The sequence below is a fragment of the Scyliorhinus torazame genome, chromosome 9, assembly GCF_047496885.1.
Source record: "Scyliorhinus torazame isolate Kashiwa2021f chromosome 9, sScyTor2.1, whole genome shotgun sequence".
Taxonomy (NCBI): domain Eukaryota; kingdom Metazoa; phylum Chordata; class Chondrichthyes; order Carcharhiniformes; family Scyliorhinidae; genus Scyliorhinus; species Scyliorhinus torazame.
Window position 1 is genome coordinate 195,309,011 of NC_092715.1, and position 20,689 is coordinate 195,329,699.

General features: G+C 49.4%; 1 long non-coding RNA gene across 2 annotated transcripts in view; it reads right to left on the reverse strand.

Moving 5' to 3' along the window:
- The window catches only part of LOC140429652 (uncharacterized), a 258,994-nt gene that overhangs the window by 9,850 nt on the left and 228,455 nt on the right, over positions 1-20,689 (reverse strand). For both annotated transcript variants that reach the window (XR_011949155.1, XR_011949156.1), the window contains exon 2: positions 8,347-8,586. This is a non-coding gene — a long non-coding RNA (uncharacterized lncRNA). The remainder of the gene's footprint in view (positions 1-8,346; positions 8,587-20,689) is intronic.

Genomic DNA, 20,689 nt, shown 5'->3' on the forward strand with positions numbered 1-20,689 from the left:
ATAGTGAAAACAAACAGTGGGAAAGAATAAACATGTTAATAAAGCACTTCCCTGTCAACCCTGTTTGCCCTGCCCCACGTGTTCAACTAAACTAACGTGGCTCTAACCCTTCCCCCACCCCTCTCCCTCGGGTGCCGCTGCTGTCGGTTTCCTGCGCTGTTCCCTGAGAGTCTGCACGCTACCTTCTCCCCGGGGGATCCCTAGACACCGCCCCCCCCCCCCCCTTGCCCACTTAAGTCTTCTCTGCTCTCCTTCCCGGCTGCCCGCCCCCCGAGGCCTGACCTGCCAGGCCAGCCCTGTGCTTGGCCCTAGCCCGCCCCTCCTCCTACTCTCCCTGGGGCCTCCTGACCTACGCTAACTACGCTGGCCCCTGCCCTTGGCGCCTGTCTGTCTCCCACCCGAGTGCTCGGGCCCTCCCCCCACACACCAAGGACCCATTAACCTGATTGTATCTCACCATGCCTTCAAGTCCCTTAACCAGCCCCTAGCCCATCCCCCTCTCTGAGGCCCCGATCTCCCACCAAAATGTACTAAGTGCAGGGCCCCCCTTGCAGGGCCCCTTTCTCTACTACCCCCCCCCCCCCCCTCGATGCTTTCCCCCCAAAACACCCTACACAATGCGCCCTCCAGACCCTGCTCTCTGTCCTGGCTGAAAACAATCTTAGATAGAACATTACAGTACAGGATAATTTAACAAACCGCCGCCACACAAAAGCTCTGAGAGCCCAGAGTCCTTTAGTTCAAGTCCAGCTTCTTCTTTTAATAAAAGTCCACACCTAGTCAGAACAAATTAAGTTAACAGACCGCCGCCACTGTACAGCACTGAGAAAATTAAGTGCCCGTTAGTTCAAATCCAGCTTATTTTCTTTAATAAAAGTCCAAACCTGTTCTGGTGTCTCGAAGTAGTGATGGAGCTCCTCAGACGTAACCCAAAGCTTCGCAGGATACAGCATTCCAAACCTCACCTGCTTTTTGTAGAGGGCTGCCTTTACCTTGATGAATTCTGCACGCCTCTTGGCCAGCTCCCTTCCCTAGTCCTGGTAGATGCGCACCTCACAATTCTCCCATCTGCTGCTCCTCTCCGCCTTGGCCCATCGCAGCGCACGATCCCTGTCAGCAAGCCGGTGAAAGCGAACCACCAAGGCCCTCGGTCGGTCGCCCGTCCTGGGCTTCCTTGCGGGGGCTCTATGCGCCCCATCCAACTCCAGGGGTCGGGGGAAGGCCTCCGGCCCCATCAGCACCTCGAGCATACCTTTCACGTATGCACCCACATCCGACCCCTCGCAGCCCTCGGGGAGGCCAACGAAGCTCAAATTCTGCCTCCTGGCTCTGTTCCCAGCTCTTCAAGCTGCTCCTGCATCCTCCTCTGGCAGGAGTTCAGCTCCTCCACCTCATGCTCCAGCTCCGCCACTGTGTCCGCCTGGCTGGAGAGCTTCACCTCGACCTCCCTGAGCGCCTTCTCCTGGACCGCCTGCGCTTCGACCATTCGGTCCATTACTGCCCTCATCGGGTCCAACGTGTCCCTCTTCAATTCGGTGAAGCAGTTCTTAATAAACTCCATCTGCTGCTCCCTTGGCCAGTGAGCCTCCGCTCCCCGGTCCCTGCCGTCCGCCATGTTTCGCTGCCTGGCCTGGGGTCCCCGCTGCTCCCGCTTCGAGCCCTGCCGCTCCACCCGACCACTTCTGGTCCAGCTGCTCATACCCTGGGGGGGGGGGGAAGCCTCTTCCCTATCGTCCCCCCAACCTAACCAGGTCGCCAGGTCCCGCAAAAGTCCATTTAAAAGGTCCGTTTGCCCATCGCGGGCGGGAGCGATCCGACCTGCAACCTGCTTCCTCGAGGGCGCCAACAACCTAGGAAATCCACTTCTATCCTGATGCACACTACATTCTCGCTGGACAACATTCAGAAGCCAACATTCTCCTTCATATTTGAGAAGTACTGAGGTCAATTGGAACAAGTTGCGCCACCGGTAAGGGAGTCTGGTTAGGATCAGTGATTCCAGGGGACCAAGAACAAACATCCCTAGCCTGTTTTGAGCACAACTCAGAGGCGCTTAACTTGCAAAATCTGGGGCATCATAAGTGGGAGGTACCCCAAACATGCGCTGTGGGGACCCCATTCCCCCTCCAACATCCACAGGGTAGGATTGCATGGAAATTGCCCAGAAAGTTCAAACTTCCATTGGACAACTGCCCTGCAATGGGAGCCATCTGAAACTCCAATTTATTTATTTAAAAAAAATATTTTTATTCGGGTATTTGCAAGTTTTTATAATAATATCAATAACAGCGACATAAACATGGTACAATAAAAATTTCCACCCCCATCACAATCTTCACACACCCCAACCATAAAACAACAATCCGGCCCTCTCCCTCCACCTTTGGGATTCTGCTTCTGCTGACATTTTAATTGTTCCCGTGAAAGTCGACGAACGGCTGCCACCTGCGGGTGAACCCAACCATTGACCCTCTTAAGGCGAACTTTATTATCTCGAGGCTGAGAAGCCCAGCCATGTCAGTAGCCCAGGTCTCTACACTCGGGGGCTTCGAGTCACTCCACATTAATAAGATCTGTCTCCGGGCTATCAGGGAGGCAAAGGCCAAGACGTCGGCCTCTTTCGCCCCCTGAACTCCCGCTCTTGCGACACTCCAAAGATCGCCACCTCCGGACTCGTCACCACCCGTGTTTTGAGTACCGTGGGCATTGCCTTAACGAAACCCTGCCAAAACCCGCTGAGCTTTGGGCATGGCCAAAACATGTGGACATGATTTGCTGGGCTTCCTCCGCACCTCGCACACCTGTCCTCTACCCCAAAAAACTTGCTCATCCGGGCCACCGTCATGTGTGCCCAGTGGACTACCTTGAATTGTATCAGGCTAAGCCTGGCACACGATGAGGATGTATTAACCCTGCTTAGGGCATCCGCGCACAGACCCACCTCTATCTCTCCTCGTCTTCCCACTTGCTCTTAAGCTCCTCCACCGGAGTTTCCTCCGATTCCAAAAGTTCCTGGTAAATATCTGATACCTTCCCCTCTCCCACCCTGGTACTGGAGACCACTCTGTCCTGTATCCCCCGTGGCGGCAGCAGCAGGAAGGCCGGAATCTGCCTTCTCAAGAAGTCTCGCACTTGCAGATACCCAAACCCATCCCCTGCTGGCAATTCAAATTTATCCTCCAAGGCTTTCAAGCTGGGGAAGCTCCCGTCTGTAAATAGATCCCCCATCCTTCTAATTCCTGCCCTTTGCCATCTCCGGAACCCACCATCCAGCCTACCCGGTACAAACCAATGTTTATTACATATCGGGGTCCAAACCGATGCTCCCTCCACTCTCTTATATCTCCTGCACTGCCCCCAGATTCTCAGAGCCGCCACCACCACCGGACTTGTGGAGTATCGGGCCGGCGAGAACGGAAGAGGGGCCGCTATCAGTGCTCCCAAACTGGTGTCTTTACATGACGCCGCCTCCATCTGCTCCCACACCGAGCCTCCCCCACTACCCACTTCCTAACCATGGCTATATTAGCCGCCCAGTAGTAATTGCAAAGGTTCGGCAGCGCCAACCCACCCACCCGCCGACTACGCTCCAGCAACACTTTCTTCACTCGCGGGTTATTACAAAGCCCAAAATAACCTTATTCACCCGCTTGAAAAAGGTCCTCGGGACGAAGATGGGGAGGCACTGAAAGACAAACAGAAATCTGGGGAGGACCGTCATTTTCACGGTCTGTACTCTCCCCGCCAGTGATAGCGGGGGCATGTCCCAACTCTTAAAGTCCTCTTTCATTTGTTCTACGAGCCGGGTAGGTTTAACTTGTGCGGTGCCTCCCATTCCTGGGCCACCTGGATTCCCAGATATCGAAAGCTCCTTCCTACCATTCTAAACGGCAGCTCTCCCAGTCTCTTCTCCAGTCCTCTTGCCTGGATCGCAAACATCTCGCTTTTCCCCCATGTTCAATTTATACTCCGAAAAATGACCAAATTCCCCAAGGATCCGCATAACTTCCCCCATTCCCTCTAACGGGTCTGAAATATACAAGAGCATCTCCGTAAAACGAAACCCGGTGCTCCAAGCCCCCCGTGCCCCCCCCTCCCCCCCCCCCCAGTGCCCCCCCCCCCCCCCCCCCAGCGCCCCCCCCCCCCCCCCCGCCCCCCAAACCAGCCCTTCCCAGTTCCTAGAGGCACTTAACGCCATGGCCTATGACTTATGGACAGTAGCGGGGAGAGGGGGCACCCTTGCCTTGTCCCTCGGTGTAGTTTAAAATATCCCGACCTCAGTCGGTTCGTACGCACACTCGCTACTGGTGCCTGATTGGTTCAACTGCACCCAGTCAATGAAGCCCTCACCAAACTCAAACCTACCCCAGCATCTCCCACAGGTAATCCCACTCCACCCGATCCATCGTTACCATCTCCCCTCCTTCTGAGGGCATCATAATAACATTTAAAAGCCTTCGAACATTGGCCGTGAGTTGCCTGCCCTTTACAAATCCCATCTGGTCTTTCCCTATTACCTTCGGGACACAATGTCTATCCTTGTGGCCAGTATCTTAGCCAGCAGTTTGGCGTCCACAGACAGTAGAGAAATTGGCCTGTATGACCCGCATTGCTCTGGATCCTTCTCCCGTTTCAGGATCAATGAAATTGAGGCCTGCAACATTGTTGGGGGGAGAACCCCCATCTCTCTTGCTTCATTAAATGTCCTCACCATCAGTGGGCTCAATATCTCTGAAAACGTCTTATAGAATTCCACCGGGTAGCCGTCCGGCCCTGGGGCCTTGCCCGACTGCATGCCCTCCAGCCTCTCAATTATTTCCTCAGTCTCAATTGGGGCTCCCAGCCCTTCCACTAGATTCTCATCCACCCTCGGGAACCTCAACTGACCCAAAAACTGCCTCATCCCCTACACCCCAGCCGGGGATTCCGACTCATATAATTTGCTGTAAAAGTCCTTAAACACCTCATTCACCCCCACTCGGTCCAGGACTGTGATCCCACCTCTACTCTTTACTCTCCCTATCTCCCTGGCTGCCTCCCTTTTTCTGAGCTGGTGCGCTAACATTCTGCTTGCCTTTTCCCCTTACTCATAGACCGCTCCCCTTGCCTTCCTCAGCTGTTCCACCGCTTTCCCAGAGGCCAACAGCCCAAACTCCACCAGTAACCTCCGGCACTCCCTTAGCAGCCCCGCCTCCGGGGCCTCCGAGAATCTTCTCTTCCTCAGCTGTTCCACCGCTTTCCCAGTGGCCAACAGCCCAAACTCCACCAGTAACCTCCGCCACTCCCTTAGCAGCCCCGCCTCCGGGGCCTCCGAGAATCTCCTATCCACCTGGAGTATCTCCTCAGCTAACCTTTCCCTTTCAGCCCATTCCGTCTTATCTCTGTGGGCCCATATCGAGATTAATTCCCCTCTGACTACTGCCTTCAAAGCTTCCCAAATCATTGCTACAGAGACCTCCCCCGAATCATTTGTTTCCAGGTAGTTTTGGATGGCCTTGTTCACCCGCCCAAAGATCGCTTCGTCCGCTAACAACCCCACATCCAGCCTCCATATCGGGCGTTGTCCTCTTTCCAAACTAACCCGTAGATCCACCCAATGTGGGGCATGATTCGACACTGCGATTGCCGAGTACTCAGTATCCGCCACCCCCCGGTATTAGAGCCCTGCTCAGAACAAAAAGGTTGATGCGAGAGTATACCTTGTGGACATGGGAGAAAAAAGAAAGCTCCTTCACCCTTGGCCGTGCAAACCTCCATGGGCCTACTCCCCCCATCTATTCCATAAACCCCTTCAATTCCTTTGCCGTGGCTGGCACCCTCCCTGTCCTGGATTTTGACCGGTCCAATTCCGGATCAATGACTGTATTAAAATCTCACCCCATAATCAAGTTATGTGACTCTAAGTCTGGGAAATTACCTAACACTCGCCTCATAAATTCCACATCATCCCAATTCGGAGCATATTCATTCACGAGTGCGACCCGCATCCCCTCAAGCTTCCCACTCTCCATTATGTACCTACCCCCCAGTGTCTGACACGATTCTCCCTGCCTCGAATGCCACTCGTTTATTGATCAAGATCGCTACCTCCCTGGTCTTTTGAGTCCAGCCCTGAGTGGAATACTTGGCCAACCCACCCCTTTCTCAAACTAGTCTGGTCAACTAGCCATCACCCTTTTTAGGCCAGCCTCCAGCTCATGCCCCCGGCCTCCTCGAGCACCCCCCCCCCCCTCGGGCATTCGTCGTCCCCGCCCTCCCATTTGTCCCCAAGTAACAGTTCTTCCCCTGTCAGCAAAGCAGCTCCCCCAATCCCGCTCCCTTCGCCTGGCAACAGCACTAGAAACCCAACCCCTCATATCAAGCTCCAGCTTAACACCTGCTCGCCCCCCCACTGTGCTTCCGTGAGTCAGCTGACCTCGCTGACATGACAACTCCCACCCATGGCACCAAACAGTCTGTCTCCCCATTGTTCTCCCCCCGCTTGGACAAACAAATTCAAAGTATCACATTCCCCAGTAAACAAACATCAGAAAAAAGTGAAAAAACCCCAGAACAAACAACCACAGAAACTACCCCCCCTCCAACCAGCTCCCAGTAAGACAAAGTTTACTTCAGCCATCGAAACAGTCCCTTATTGCATATAACACTACTTACTCAAACCAGTGATTGTCAACAAATCGCCACTACAATACTCTCCAAGGATTCAGTGTCTTTAGTTCACATCCAGTCTTTTTTCCTTGATGAAAGTCCATACATCATCTCGTGTTTCGAAGTAAAAATCCCGTTCCTCATATGTGACCCAAAGGCGGACTGGGTACAACATCCGGAACTTCACCCCCTTCTTAAAGAGGGCCATTTTTGCCCGATTAAACCCAGCTTGCCTCTTGGCCAAATCCGCGCCCAGGTCTTGATAAATGCGCAGCTCACAATTCTCCCACCTGCTGCTCTGTACTTTTGTGGCCCACCGCAGAACTTGTTCCTTGACCAGGATTCGGTGCAAATGTACCACCATAGCCCTCGGCGGATCGGGGCTTCTTTGTGAGGGCTCTGTGCACTTTATCCACTTGCAGGGGCCGAGGGAATGACACAGCCCCCATCAACTTCTCCAGCATGTTCATCACATCGGCCCTCGCATCCGATCCCTCACTGTCTTAAGGATGGTCGACAATTCTCAGGTTCTGTCTCCTGGATATGTTCTCCAGGTCCTCCCGCTTCTCCTGCATTCTTTTCTGTCAGTCATTCATCATCTCCACCTTGGTCTCCAGCACGGTTTTGTATTCCTTGTGCTCGGACACCTTTTTCTCCACCTCTTGGATTGCACGTCCGTGGGTTTCTTGATTCTGCACCACCTGATCAATCGAAGCCTTGATCGGGTCCAGCGTGTCCTTCTTAAGCTTGGCGAAGCATTCTTCAAAAAACTTCACCAGCTGCTGCGTCGACCACTGTGCCATCTCCCCGCGGCCCTGCTTCTCCGCCATGCTTTCCCGCGTTGCCAGCTCTGCTCGGGTCTTCCTTGTAGAACTTTGTCTTCTCACACGGCCACTTCTGGCCCAATTCTCCATACACTGGAGGAGGATTTCTCCTCATTGTCTCACTCTTCACCGATTTATCCAATAAAATCCGGAAAAAAACAGGAGAAAAAGGTCCAAACGTCCGTCACAGGCGGGAGCTACTAAATGTGCGACCTACTCCTCCATGGCCATCACCGGAAGTCCTGAAACCCCAATTTAAAACTTCAGATGATTCTGACTGTCTTACTCCGATAGTTACCCAGGAAAAGTCAGAAGAATTAAAACAACATCTATCTACTGGATAACTATTGTACTGACTGGTGTCCAAAAGGCCACCCTTACGTCCGTCCCCTCCCATGGGATTCTCGCCACACTCCTGACCCCTCACAGGACACCCAACGAGCCGTCACCTCCCAAGGGACCCCCCCCCCCCACCACACTGACCCCTCACAGAACCCCCTGATCACCCTATGGGACTCATCCCACACCCATGACCCCCACAGAACTTCCCAACCCACCCACACTCTAACCCCCCCCCCCCCAACTATTCCCTCAATGACCTCACCTGAACCCTCACAGGATTCTTCCATCACGCCAAACCCTCCATGGGAACCCCGCTGACAGCTCCCCCATTCACCATGGCATTCTCCCAAACCACCCAGGATATTTCCAACTCCCTTCCCCTCGACTACTCTCCCCATCCCCCCACTGACCATCCAAACCCCCCCCCCACTGAGCAACTTCCCTCCCCACCATAACACCCACCCCCCTCCCCACCCAACTTGCTACCCACTTACAAACGTGTTCTCAAAGGTGGCTCGACCTTTAAACATACCTGCTTTACAGCAGTTAGTGCTGTAAAAAAGGGGCATGGCTTCCTTAGCATTGACTCTCCTTCCTTCAATACAAGGCCTTGGCCGTCTGTTTGACTGCACAGGTGTCACCCAGCCTGGGTCAGAGGTTGGGTGAGAAAGAAGCGGCTTCATTCTCATGGAAGTAAGTCAGCAGAGTGGCAATCCATGGAAGTTATGGTCAGTTTCTTTTCACGCCAATGCTGTCTATAGGATCCCTGGTGCTGCAAAAGTTAGGTTCAATCATAAATAACTGAAAATTAGAAAAAAAGGTTCAAATGTGATAGAAAGCAAACGTGAATAACAGTCTTTGAGAACATTGCGTCAATGTTTTAAAAGCAACCAAAGTGGTTAACTACATAAACAGTTTGTAGTTAGGTAGTTAGTTACTCAATGGCTTGCCCTCAAGGGAACAACACCGGAATCTGTCTTCCGTCACCCATCAAATTATATTGAAGAACAGTGATGTGCAGTATTTAATATTTTATTGAAGAACAGTGATGTGCAGTATTTAATATTTTGCAGTGCACGCTATCAGTATTGCAAATATTTCTTTTTGTTGGAAACTTAGGAACAATAATGTGGTTTCAATTTAAAAATAATTATCTAGATTGAGTACAGTGATTAAGCAGCCACAAAATATTTTATTGGTAAAGCATAATCAAGTGCTTTAACCCTCCTTTACTGTAATAGGCTGCAATCTTATTTTCTCTGGACTTCACAACTGATATTTATTTTATTTGACCATACAGTAAAGTCATGATTTCTGACATAAAAGTTGTAAGCTTACTACAAAGCTGCAATTCCCTTGATAGCTCCGAGGGTGAATGTGTGGCAAGGATTAATACAGCCTAGAAAATCCCAGGTTCAAGCCTGTAGAAGAAGGATCTGGCACATATAGGGTTAACATGGGACTGAGTTCAGTACCGCCCACACAGTGATGTAAGAAAACACATGACCTGTACCAAGAGGTCAACCTAGTATTGGACAGAGCCGTGTGCACAAGCCAGCATGAAAACAGCTGCCAGCTTGAATCCTTTATTGTATATAGGTACTGTTATAACCTGCCTACTTACCATTGGCTGGGGACTAATGACAATCCCACAATCCTGTGGGAGTATGAGCTTGCCCAATGAGGGGGGGCGGAGAAACCATTAGTGAACTCCTAGTATAAATAAAGCTGGCCAGTTTAGGAACCAGCAGGAAGGAGTGTGCAGCAAGGGAAGTTGCTGCTGCTGTTATATATATATATATATGTTATTGTAAATAAATGTTATTACTTTTGTATCCTTAAAACTCGTGCTGGATTCTTCGTGGCCCTCACAAAAGGTACATAGTTCTTGTGGTTAATAAAGCCAAACTACTGGAGACTACAAAGGTGTTGTTAAGTCCTAGTGAATGGCATCCAATGCCCTACAGAATGGTGATAGCAAATGGAAAAACCACGAACCTTGCAAAATTTGCAGAGAAAAACTAAAATCCTGCAAAACTAAATAAAAATTCTAAGAAGAATGCTGACCTGAAGAAAAGCTCGAGAAGCAGCAATGTGGAGGAACATTTCCAGCAACAAAAAAAAACTCCTTGGGTTCTGAAGGCTTAAAATTCCTTATTGCTGCAGAGGACTCCGTGGAGTCTCTAGAAAGTCCAGCTTCAATTCCCAGAGTGCTGAGTGAGTGGACCGAGCAGCAGTGAGCTAAAACTGGTAAATTCAAGGATACAGCAAATCCTAAGAAACCTTTAAATAGTCATTGGACAGAAATTGTCATTTGGGAGAGTTTGGCGGCAGAAGCAGGAAATCTCACGAGAACTCCAAAATCGGGTTTCAGGTCGGCATAAACGTGTGACGTAACTGTCCTCTCCTCCCTCAGTGACGTAGCGCGTTTCCCGAGTTTCAAATTCAGAAACATCATTTGATTAAAAATCATCCCCCTCCCTCCACCCTCACCCTGTCAGAAAGTCATCCACATGTGTGTGAGGGCAGAGCTGCGCGAATCCCAACTGGTCTCCCAAGGCATGCACCTGGCGAGCAGATCTTCGAGGACTGCTCAGGTGAGTGCTGTGCTCGTGGGGGGGAGAGGGTCATTACCCAGGCACTGCTTCTGCTCCTGGGAGTGCTATGGGCAATACCCAGGCAGCACTGGGGCAGCTTCCAAAAGTGACGCCCCAATTTTCAAGTGACTGAGTTGCTGGCAGGGTGGGTGAATCAGAGCCGCTCCGCCAGCAATACATCATGGAACCCACGCCTTGAGTTATTTTTCTATGTCCAGCACTATATGGCAGAGAAAGCTGCCACGGTAGTCGGTGGCATAAATGTTGCCTTTCCCACCCGCTATCGGCTTTTGCTAAATTCCGGGAAAATTCCGCCCATGGTGTCTGAGCTCACACCGGAAAGGGGGGAATAATTAATTAATTCTGAAGAATCGTGACTAATGAATTTGCTTTAAAGACCAGCAAAGACCAGGATTCAATGTTTTCGCGACCCTGAAGCATGACGCTGAAGCTGAGGTCTGGAGCCAGTCAATCCAAGTAGCATTGTTTAAAATTTGTTCAAAGCTGAGCATGTGGGAGCCCGCAAAAACGGACAAGCGCAGGTAAACGTTTTGTCTTCAAACAAATGGCAGCGCCAACTTCAATTTTAGTAACTTCTTAAAGCTGAACCTGCACTTTAAACATTTTTAACCATGGATCAGAAATCCACTCTTCCAGATCAAATTGGACTTGCCCAAGGCCCAGATCATACACATAAGAACATAAGACATAAGAACTAGGAACAGGAGTAGGCCATCTGGCCCCTCGGGCCTGCTCCGCCATTTAATGAGATCATGGCTGATCTTTGTGGACTCAGCTCCACTCTCCGGCCCGTACACCATATCCCCGAATCCCTTTATTCTTTAGAAAGGTATCTATCTTTTTCTTAACAACGTTTAAAGAAGGAGCCTCAACTGCTTCACTGGGCAAGGAATTCCAGAAATTCACAACCCTTTGGGTGAAGAACTTCCTCCTACACTCCGTCCTAAATCTACTTCCCCTTATTTTGAGGCTATGCCCCCTAGTTCTGCTTTCCCCGACCAGTGGAAACAACCTGCCCGTATCTATCCTATCTATTCCCTTCATAATTTTATATGTCTCAATAAGATCCCCCCGCATCCTTCTAAACTCCAATGAGTACAGTCCCAGTCTACTCAACCTCTCCTCATAATCTAATCCCTTCAACTCTGGGATCAACCTAGTGAATCTCCTCTGCACTCCCTCCAGTGCCAATATGTCCTTTCTCAGGTAAGGAGACCAAAACTGAACACAATACTCCAGATGCGACCTCACCAACACCCTATACAATTGCAGCATAACCTCCCTAGTCTTGAACTCCATCCCTCTAGCAACGAAAGACAAAACTCGATTAGCCTTCTTAATCACCTGTTGCACCTGCACACCAACTTTTTGCGACTCGTGCACCAGCACACCCAGGTCCCTCTGCACAGCAGCATGTTTTAACATCTTACCGTTTAAATAATAATCCATTCTGCTGTTATTCCTCCCAAAATGGATAGCCTCACACTTGGCAACATTGAATTCCATCTGCCAGACCCTAGCCCATTCACCTAACCTATCCAAATCCTTCTGCAGACTTCTGGTATCCTCTGCACTTTTTGCTTTACCACTCATCTTAGTGTCGTCTGCAAACTTTGACACATTGCACTTGGTCCCCAACTCCAAATCGTCTATGTAAATTGTGAACAACTGCGGGCCCAACACTGATCCTTGAGGGACCCCATTAGTTACAGGTTGCCAACCAGAGAAACACCCATTTATCCCCACTCTCTGCTTTCTGTTAGTTAACCAATCCTCTACCCATGCTACCACTTTACCCTCAATGCCATGCATCTTTAGTTTATGCAGCAACCTTTTGTGTGGCACCTTGTCAAAAGCTTTCTGGAAATCCAGATATACCACATCCATTGGCTCCCCGTATCTATTGCACTGGTAACGTCCTCAAAACATTCTACCAAATTAGTCAGACACGACCTACCCTTTGTGAACCCATGCTGCGTCTGCCCAATGGGACAATTTCCCTCCAGGTGCCCCGCTATTTCCGCCTTAATGATAGATTCCAGCATTTTCCCTACAACCAAAGTTAAGCTTACCGGCCTATAATTACCCGCTTTCTGCCGACCTCCTTTTTTAAACAGTGGTGTCACGTTTGCTACTTTCCAATCCTCTGGGACCACCCCAGAGTCTAGTGAATTTTGATAAATTATCACTAGTGCGTTTACAATTTCCCTAGCCATCTCTTTTAACACTCTGGGATGCATCCCATCAGGGCCAGGAGACTTGTCTACCTTTAGCCCCATTAGCTTGCCCAATACTGCCTCCTTAGTGATTACAATCATCTCAAGGTCCTCACCTATCATATCTTTATTTCCATCAGTCACTGGCATGTTATTTGTGTCCTCCACTGTGAAGACTGACCCAAAAAACCTGTTCAGCTCCTCAGCCATTTCCCCGTCTCCTATTATTAAATCTCCCTTCTCATCTTCCAAAGGACCAATATTTACCTTAGCCACTCTTTTTTTGTCTTATATATTTGTAGAAGCTTTTACTATCTGCTTTTATGTTCTGAGCCAGTTTACTTTCATAGTCTACCTTACTCTTCTTTATGGCTTTTTTAGTAGCTTTCTGTTGTCCCCTAAAGACTTCCCAGTCCTCTAGTCTCCCACTAATTTTTGCCACTTTGTATGTTTTTTCCTTCAATTTGATACTCTTCCTCACCTCCTTAGATATCCACGGTCGATTTTTCCCCTTTCTACTGTCTTTCTTTTTTGTCGGTATGAACCTTTTCTGAACACTGTGAAAGATCGCTCGGAAGGTTCTCCACTGTTCCTCAACTGCTTCACCATGAAGTCTTTGCTCCCAGTCTACCTTAGCTAGTTCTTCTCTCATCCCATTGTTATCGCCTTTGTTTAAGCACAAAACACTAGTGTTTGATTTTACCTTGTCATCCTCCAACTGTATTTTAAATTCCACCATATTGTGGTCGCTCCTTCCAAGAGGATCCCGAACTATGAGATCATTAATCAATCCTGCCTCATTACACAGGACCAGATCTAGGACCGCTTGTTCCCTTGTAGGTTCCATTACATACTGTTCCAGGAAATTATCCCGGGCACATTCTATAAACATAATTCATGACTGTAGAAAAATAACCCTTAGATAAATGATTGCTTCATGACTGGATAAAAACAAAACCTCAAAAAGCTAGCACATTGTTTTATTCAGTAGGCATGCTGGAGAAGACATTGTTGATAGGCAAGGAATCTCAAATCATCTGCTAAATTTGAAGTAATAAAACCATTTGATGTTTATTTTAACTGCAACAAAATCCTTGAAAGGGCTAAATTTGATAAGCATTTGAGGCAGCTAGAAGAACCTGTCGACTCATTGACTCATTCATTAACAATCTGTAAAGGATTGCTCAAGGCTGTGAATAAGGAGACCTAAAATCTGAACTGCTCAGGGATAGAATAGTTGTCAGAGCAGTGGACGACACACTCTCAAAAATGCTGCAAGCTATGGAAGAACTAACCTCAAGAAAGCTATCCATATTGTAAAGCAGTCTGAACTCTTCTGTGCAGCACATGCCCATTTTAAGAGGAGCAAATAAACAATGGTAGAAAGGAAACACCCCACCGTTTGCTTAGTTAGCTTTGACAAAGAGCCATCCAGACTCAAAACATTAGCTCTCTTTTCTCTCCACAGATGCTGTCAGACTTGCTGAAATTGTCCAGTATTTTCTGTTATAGTTTCAGATTCCAGCATTTGCAGTATTGCTTTTATCAGTAGAATGACTATGCCAGTGCTGTGGTGCAAAGGGCCCCTACAGGCGATATGAATGTCCTGCAATTTCAGCTCAAATATTCCAGTGGTACAGAATTGGACACTTGGGCAAACTGTGCAAAGCCAAAACATCTAAATGCACAGAAGACCCAAAGATGAATCATGAGATGGAGACTGCACATCAAGAGGGCACACAGGCATGCTTCTTAGGTGAAGCCAAAGTCCTAGATTTTCGTATTGGAATGCAAACACTTCATTAACAGCCATCTCACAAACTTTAAATTGAACACGGAAACCAGTGTTATGGTCCTATCAGATAAAGAACCGTATCTGAGAGACCCCTGGCCACAAACAACAGACACATCACTCCATGTGTCTGGAGGAATCTGACTTCCAGTCGTAGGCATAAATCTGGAACTATTCAGGTACAGCACCGAACAAATCTTCAACCTTATGTACATCATCCAAAACCAGTCTTTATCACTTTTAAGCTGAGATGCATGTGTAGCCCTGAACCTCCTCAAAATGGCAAAAAAATGTTAAGACAACCACTGTCATAAATTATACAGAACTGCAAGTTCCCGTGAGCTTAACAGGAAAGGATATTCTGGCTGGGACTTCAGCTCTGTACGGTCTTCTCTCTTCACAGAGCAGGTTTGTCCATTTTCACTACAGGTGCTGGAAAGCCCTCATTGGTCAGGGCAGGCAACCACTCAGATGGTTACCATGATGCCTCCAGAGGAGGATAGACAAGAGAGCAGCCATTAACCAGAAAACCCACAACCCCTGGTCCAACGACTGTTGTTGATGTCAACACTGCGACCACAGTGCAACAGTGCAACACTGCCAGGCAGCATGCCACATACGATGTTGGAACCATTTATTGCCGACAGCACATCATACAGCTAAAAGCAAAGACATACTACTATAAAAGCATATCCTCAGAGCAGGAAGGGCCATATTCCATCAAAGAGTACATCACAATGACCCACACAATGAAAGAAGAAGAGAAAAAAATGATACGGAGACAAGCTCAAATTTGTCCACCTTGCAAGAAACAGGTTGGAACAACAACCACCCATTACTGTAACTGCCAGATCGACAAAGGGACAAGAAAAGGAACAAGACAAGGAACAAGAAAAAGGAAGACACCCAGATGCCAGAATAACAACCAAATCAACAACGTTTACCTGCAACAACAGAACCTACCGAAGGGGGTAGTGTCAGCAGTTTACAGAGCTATTTTGGAAGAGGAGAAGGCACCACTGGAAGGGATCAAAGCAAAATGGTAGGAAGAGTTGGGAGAGGATATGGAGGGAGGGTTCTGGTGTGAGGTGCTCCAGAGAGTGAATGCCTCCACCTCGTGTGCGAGGTTGGGGCTGATACAGCTGAAGGTGGTATACAGAGTACACCTCACGAGGGCGAGGATGAGCCGATTCTTTGAAGGAGTAGAAGATGTGTGTGAGCGTTGCGGGGGAGGGAGCAGTTTTTGGAGACGAAGACCGTGCCCATTTGTCCCCAGACAACATGGCCAAATGGACCCGCACCCTTATCTCCCATGCCGCAGAAACAGGACAAAAAGCTTGTGCGAATTATGATCCCTCAGAGGAGGCTCATAATGAGAAATGGGCCGTAAAAAGATTGTCCCGCGCCTGGGAGCATTCTGTACAAAACAAACCCGCAGTTCAAAATCCCGAAGAACAGCAGGCAGAAGCAGACATACACGCAGTTAAAACACACCAAAACCCCGCATGGGTGAATGAAGGCAAGAATAGCCCCCCACCAAAGTCACAGGAGTGTTACAACTGTGGACAGTTGGGACACTTTGCAAGAGAGTGCAATGCCCCACGAAAGCCACAGAGAGCCCAGCAGACGGGCACTCTAAGTAAGAATAAGACAGAGCCCATACATAGTGTGAGCACCCGTTCAGATCAGACGGACCTGAACGGAACGGACTGACGGTGTTCGGGCTCCCCCAGTTGGGTCTACGACACCCTTTGGGATAGGCCCGGACGACCGGTAGTTGCAGCAAAAATATGGGGACAGCCCATCGAGTTTCTCAGAGACACAGGAGGGTCCCGCGCCACAATAAACTCCTCCACCATGTTCCAAAAGGACACGTGACCCACTTCAGCCACTTTCACCCTCAGCGGCTTTACAGGCCACTCACAGCAGGGACACATCACAGCCCCTGTACCCATTCAAATCGGTACCATCACCACCAAGCACCCCGTAGTTTTAGTTGATCTGCCCCACACAGCAGAACACATTTTGGGCATAGACTTTATGAATTCCCACAACCTGTCCTTCGATCCAGTCAACCAATATGTCTGGAAAATGGCAAAATCTGCAAGAGCCCCCGCAACGCTCACAATCGGTGAATACGCCAACAAAATTAGCGCAGTAGGCAAATTTTGGTTTAACCCGACCACGCTTAGCACGGACAAGCAGGTAAGGGCAGTGTTACAAAAGAACAGGGCAGCATTCGTGACCCACAAACACGACTGTGGCCGGATGACTGGTTCAGTACAAATCACAGGACCTGACCCGAGACCCCAAAAACAATATGGATTTCCCCAAGAGGCAGAGGGAGAAATCTCAAAGGTCTAAGACAGCTTATTAGAGCAGGACGTACTCAGATCAGTAGCCTCCACTAATAATGTCCCGATTTGGCCAGTGAGAAAGCCCGATGGATCATGGCGACTGACCATCGATTACCGGAAACTCAACAAAATCCCCCCCGCAGCAGACCCCACAGTAGCAACAAGTCCTGAGACCATGCTCAAGCAGGGTCTCAATTCCCGATACTTTACGGTTTTGGAAGTCAGTAATGGATTCTGGTCCATTCCATTGGCAAAGGCATGCCAGTACAAATTTGCCTTCACATTTAAAAATCAACAGTTCACGTGGACATGCCTTCCACAAGAATTCCACAACTCCCCCTCCATTTTCCACCGACAGTTGGCAAATGGTTTAGCCACATTTTCACGCCCCGAATGTCTGGTCCAGTACGTAGACGACTTACTACTGCAGACAGACACCAAGGAAGAGCACATTGAGCTTCTGTCCGAACTCCTGGAACTCCTACAAGCAATTGGATGTAAAGTAAACCCCTAAAAGGCCCAGAATTTGGAAAACAAGGTGATATATTTGGGAACAATTATCACGCACGGTAAACGCGAGATCGAGCATAAAAGGATTGACTCGATTGCTAAATTGCCCCTTCCTCTTCCCCAGAACGTTTCAGCCCTCCAGTAGTAGGACTGGTTGACTACTGCCGAAACCACATCGACGGTTTCGCCAGCAAGGCAGCATCCCTCTCAGACCTCCTAAGGAAAGGAGCCTCCTGGGAATGGCTTCCGCAGCATACGGATGCTATGGATGCGTTGAAAACAGCACTCATAGCAGCCCCCGCACTACAAGTTCCAGACCCGCTTTCCCCCTACGCGATAGAGGTAGCAAGCACAGACTGCACCCTTTCGGCCGTGCTCCTCCAGGAACGGCACCAACAGTTAAGGCCCGTGGCTTACGCCTCCAGAGTTTTAGATGCTGTGGAGCAGGGATTTTCAGCCTGTGAAAGGCACCTGCTCGCAGTTTTTTGGGCAGTACAGTATTTTTCTTACATAACCGGACTAAACTCCATCACAATCCTCACAGAACACACCCCCACCCAATTTTTACTGGGCGGACGACTCAAGGACGGTACAGTTAGTCAGATAAGAGCAGCTAGATGGACCCTTTTGCAGGGACGGGACATCACTGTTAAAAGGACAAAGACCCACACTTTTTTAGCCGACAACCTACAGTACCCCAGAACCCCCCATGAATGCGAAATTATCTCTCCACACCACAACACAGGCCCCTTTATTGCTAAAACGCCCCCCAGAAAGATAGGTAGTTCAACCCAGAGCCCCAAGCACACAGACACGTGCGAACCCATTAGAATATATGTGGATGGATCTTCCACAATATTAGAAGGGAAGCGCATAACAGGATGCGGCATTTACGTCGAGGACGCACAAGGACGCGCCCTAGAAGAAATAGCAATAAAACTTCCAGGACACTTAGGCGCACAGGCGGCAGAACTTGCGGCCATCGCATACATAGTGGAACACCCAGATTCCTTCACCAGCCCAGCAGACATATATTCAGACAGCCTCTATGTCTGCAACAGCCTTATGGAATTCCTACCCCTGTGGAAATCAAGAGGATTTGTTTCCGCAGACGGAAAACCCCTCCCCTCAGCCCCATTGCTCCGTCACATTTTAGAGCGAGCACAGAACAGAACTTTTGGGATAATCAAAGTTCGAAGTCACTATCGTTCCTCCCCCTCTGGAAATGTAAAAGCCGATGCACTGGCTAAAGCAGGTTCCAGGCATGGATATCTTTGCACATCCCCCGAAAGCGCACCAGTGAATGCAGTTCAGGTCTCGCAGACTAAGATCAAGGATTTAGTGCAGGCCCAGAAGCAGGACAGCAATCTCAGGGAGATTTTGAAAGGAAACTATCCAGCCCCCAAGAGAGGTTTAAAAATGCTCTGACCACACATGATGGTGTGGTGTTAAAAGACACCCTTTATGTGGTTCCTGAACAGGACAGGAATCAACTGGTTTGTTTATTCCATGACGGTCATGGGCATCAGGGAATCGATCCCACTACAACCCACCTCAGGCAGCTCTGCTGGTGGCCGAGTTTAAAGGACGATGTAAATCACTACATTGAGAATTGCCTTATCTGTGCCCAGAACAACCCGGACAGATACGCCAAAAAGGCTCAGCTCAGTCACACCCGACCTGTTAATGGCCCCTGGACTAACCTCCAGATTGATTATATAGGACCATTGCCCCCTTGCAGGAATGGTTATAAATATGTACTCGTGGTGATAGACACGTTTACAAAATGGTTGGAAGCATTCCCATCCAGAATGAACACTGCAAAGACCACAGCCAAGATTTTAACCCACCACATCTTCACGAGATGGGGACTCCCCCGCAGCATTGAATCCGACCAAGGTTCCCATTTTACGGGACGTGTCATGAAGAACGCCCTCACGATATTTGGCATTACCCCAAAATTCCACATTGCATACCACCCCCAGTCGAGTGGTATCGTGGAGCGCATGAATCGGACCCTAAAATCAACCCTCAGAAAAATGGTACAGTAAAATAACACCACTTGGGACTCAGTCCTCGCTTTTGCGCTGATATTTTTGCGAAACACGGTTTCCACATCCGCAGTTTACACTCCACACACCCTCATGACCGGACGCCCTATGAAAGGCACAGAATTTTTATTAGGCTTAGACTTGACCAGCCCCGAGGTGACGGCCCTCACACACGAGAAAGCAGTAGAACAATTAGTGGAGAATGTTAAAACGGCTCAGCTGGCAGCCGCAGTGAATTTGGGCACAAGAAAGAAACAGAGCAAGGCCTGTTTCGATAAGGCAGTGCATGCGACTGAGTTCAGTGTAGGACAGCAAGTCATGCTCTCCGTATACAACCCCAGCACATTCCTGTCACCAAAGTACTCGGGTCCGTACTCCATTGCGGACAAAGTAAGCCCTTCCGTCTACAAAATAAAGTACCCCACTGGAAAGACTGCGTGGTTCCATATCAACCAGCTGAAGGCATATGGAACACAGTCTGACCATGCACACCATATCATGCTCGACGCAGCAGACCACGCCCCGCCCACAGCCAACGTAACCCTACCCTCCCCCAACACGTCCAGCCCAGCCACGGATTCAACCTCGACTCCACCCCCGAAACATACACACCGCCCCGGAACGCCCACAGACTGCAGCAGCAGCGGCAGCGACTGTGACTCAGACAATACCACAGCACGCCACCCTACTTTCCCCATGCATCAGGCCCCACACCCATCAAATCTGACCACGATTCGAGTGATCCCTTCACGATCACTTTCCTAACCAAACCCCACCACCGACCACCGACCTACAATGACGACCCCGACTCCGTCCCCACAGAACTAGACACCACCTATTGGCACAGAGATAATTCGTACAGACTCGTCCGGAACGACGAGAGCGATCCAAAATCAAACCATGCAGCCCTATCAGCCCTGATACACTCGAGAGTTTGGCACCCAGGAGAAGATGATGACTTTGAGTCTGACTCCCAAAATGAGAACCCCTTTGCGACCCTGTTCGCAACCAATAACTGAGGTGTCCAGATGATGTTTTAAAAGGAACCGCTTGGGAGAAACGGTGTCCTTTCTGATGGAACCTGCAGCATGTTTTATGTTGTGTGTAGTGTTTTGTTAAATGTTGTATGTCAGACCGGAAAAAAAAAATGTCCACGGCCCCACGCCTTTTCGGCCAAAACCTCTGAGAATTTGTCCACAAAGACTTGTTAAGGTCCCAGACGCCAGTTCAGAGGAACTCGTCTGTCGACGGAAACACAGACCCCCGTTCGTAACAGCTCTTCTGGTTCGAGGAAGGAACCAATACGGCAGCCCCCCACGATGACTACATTC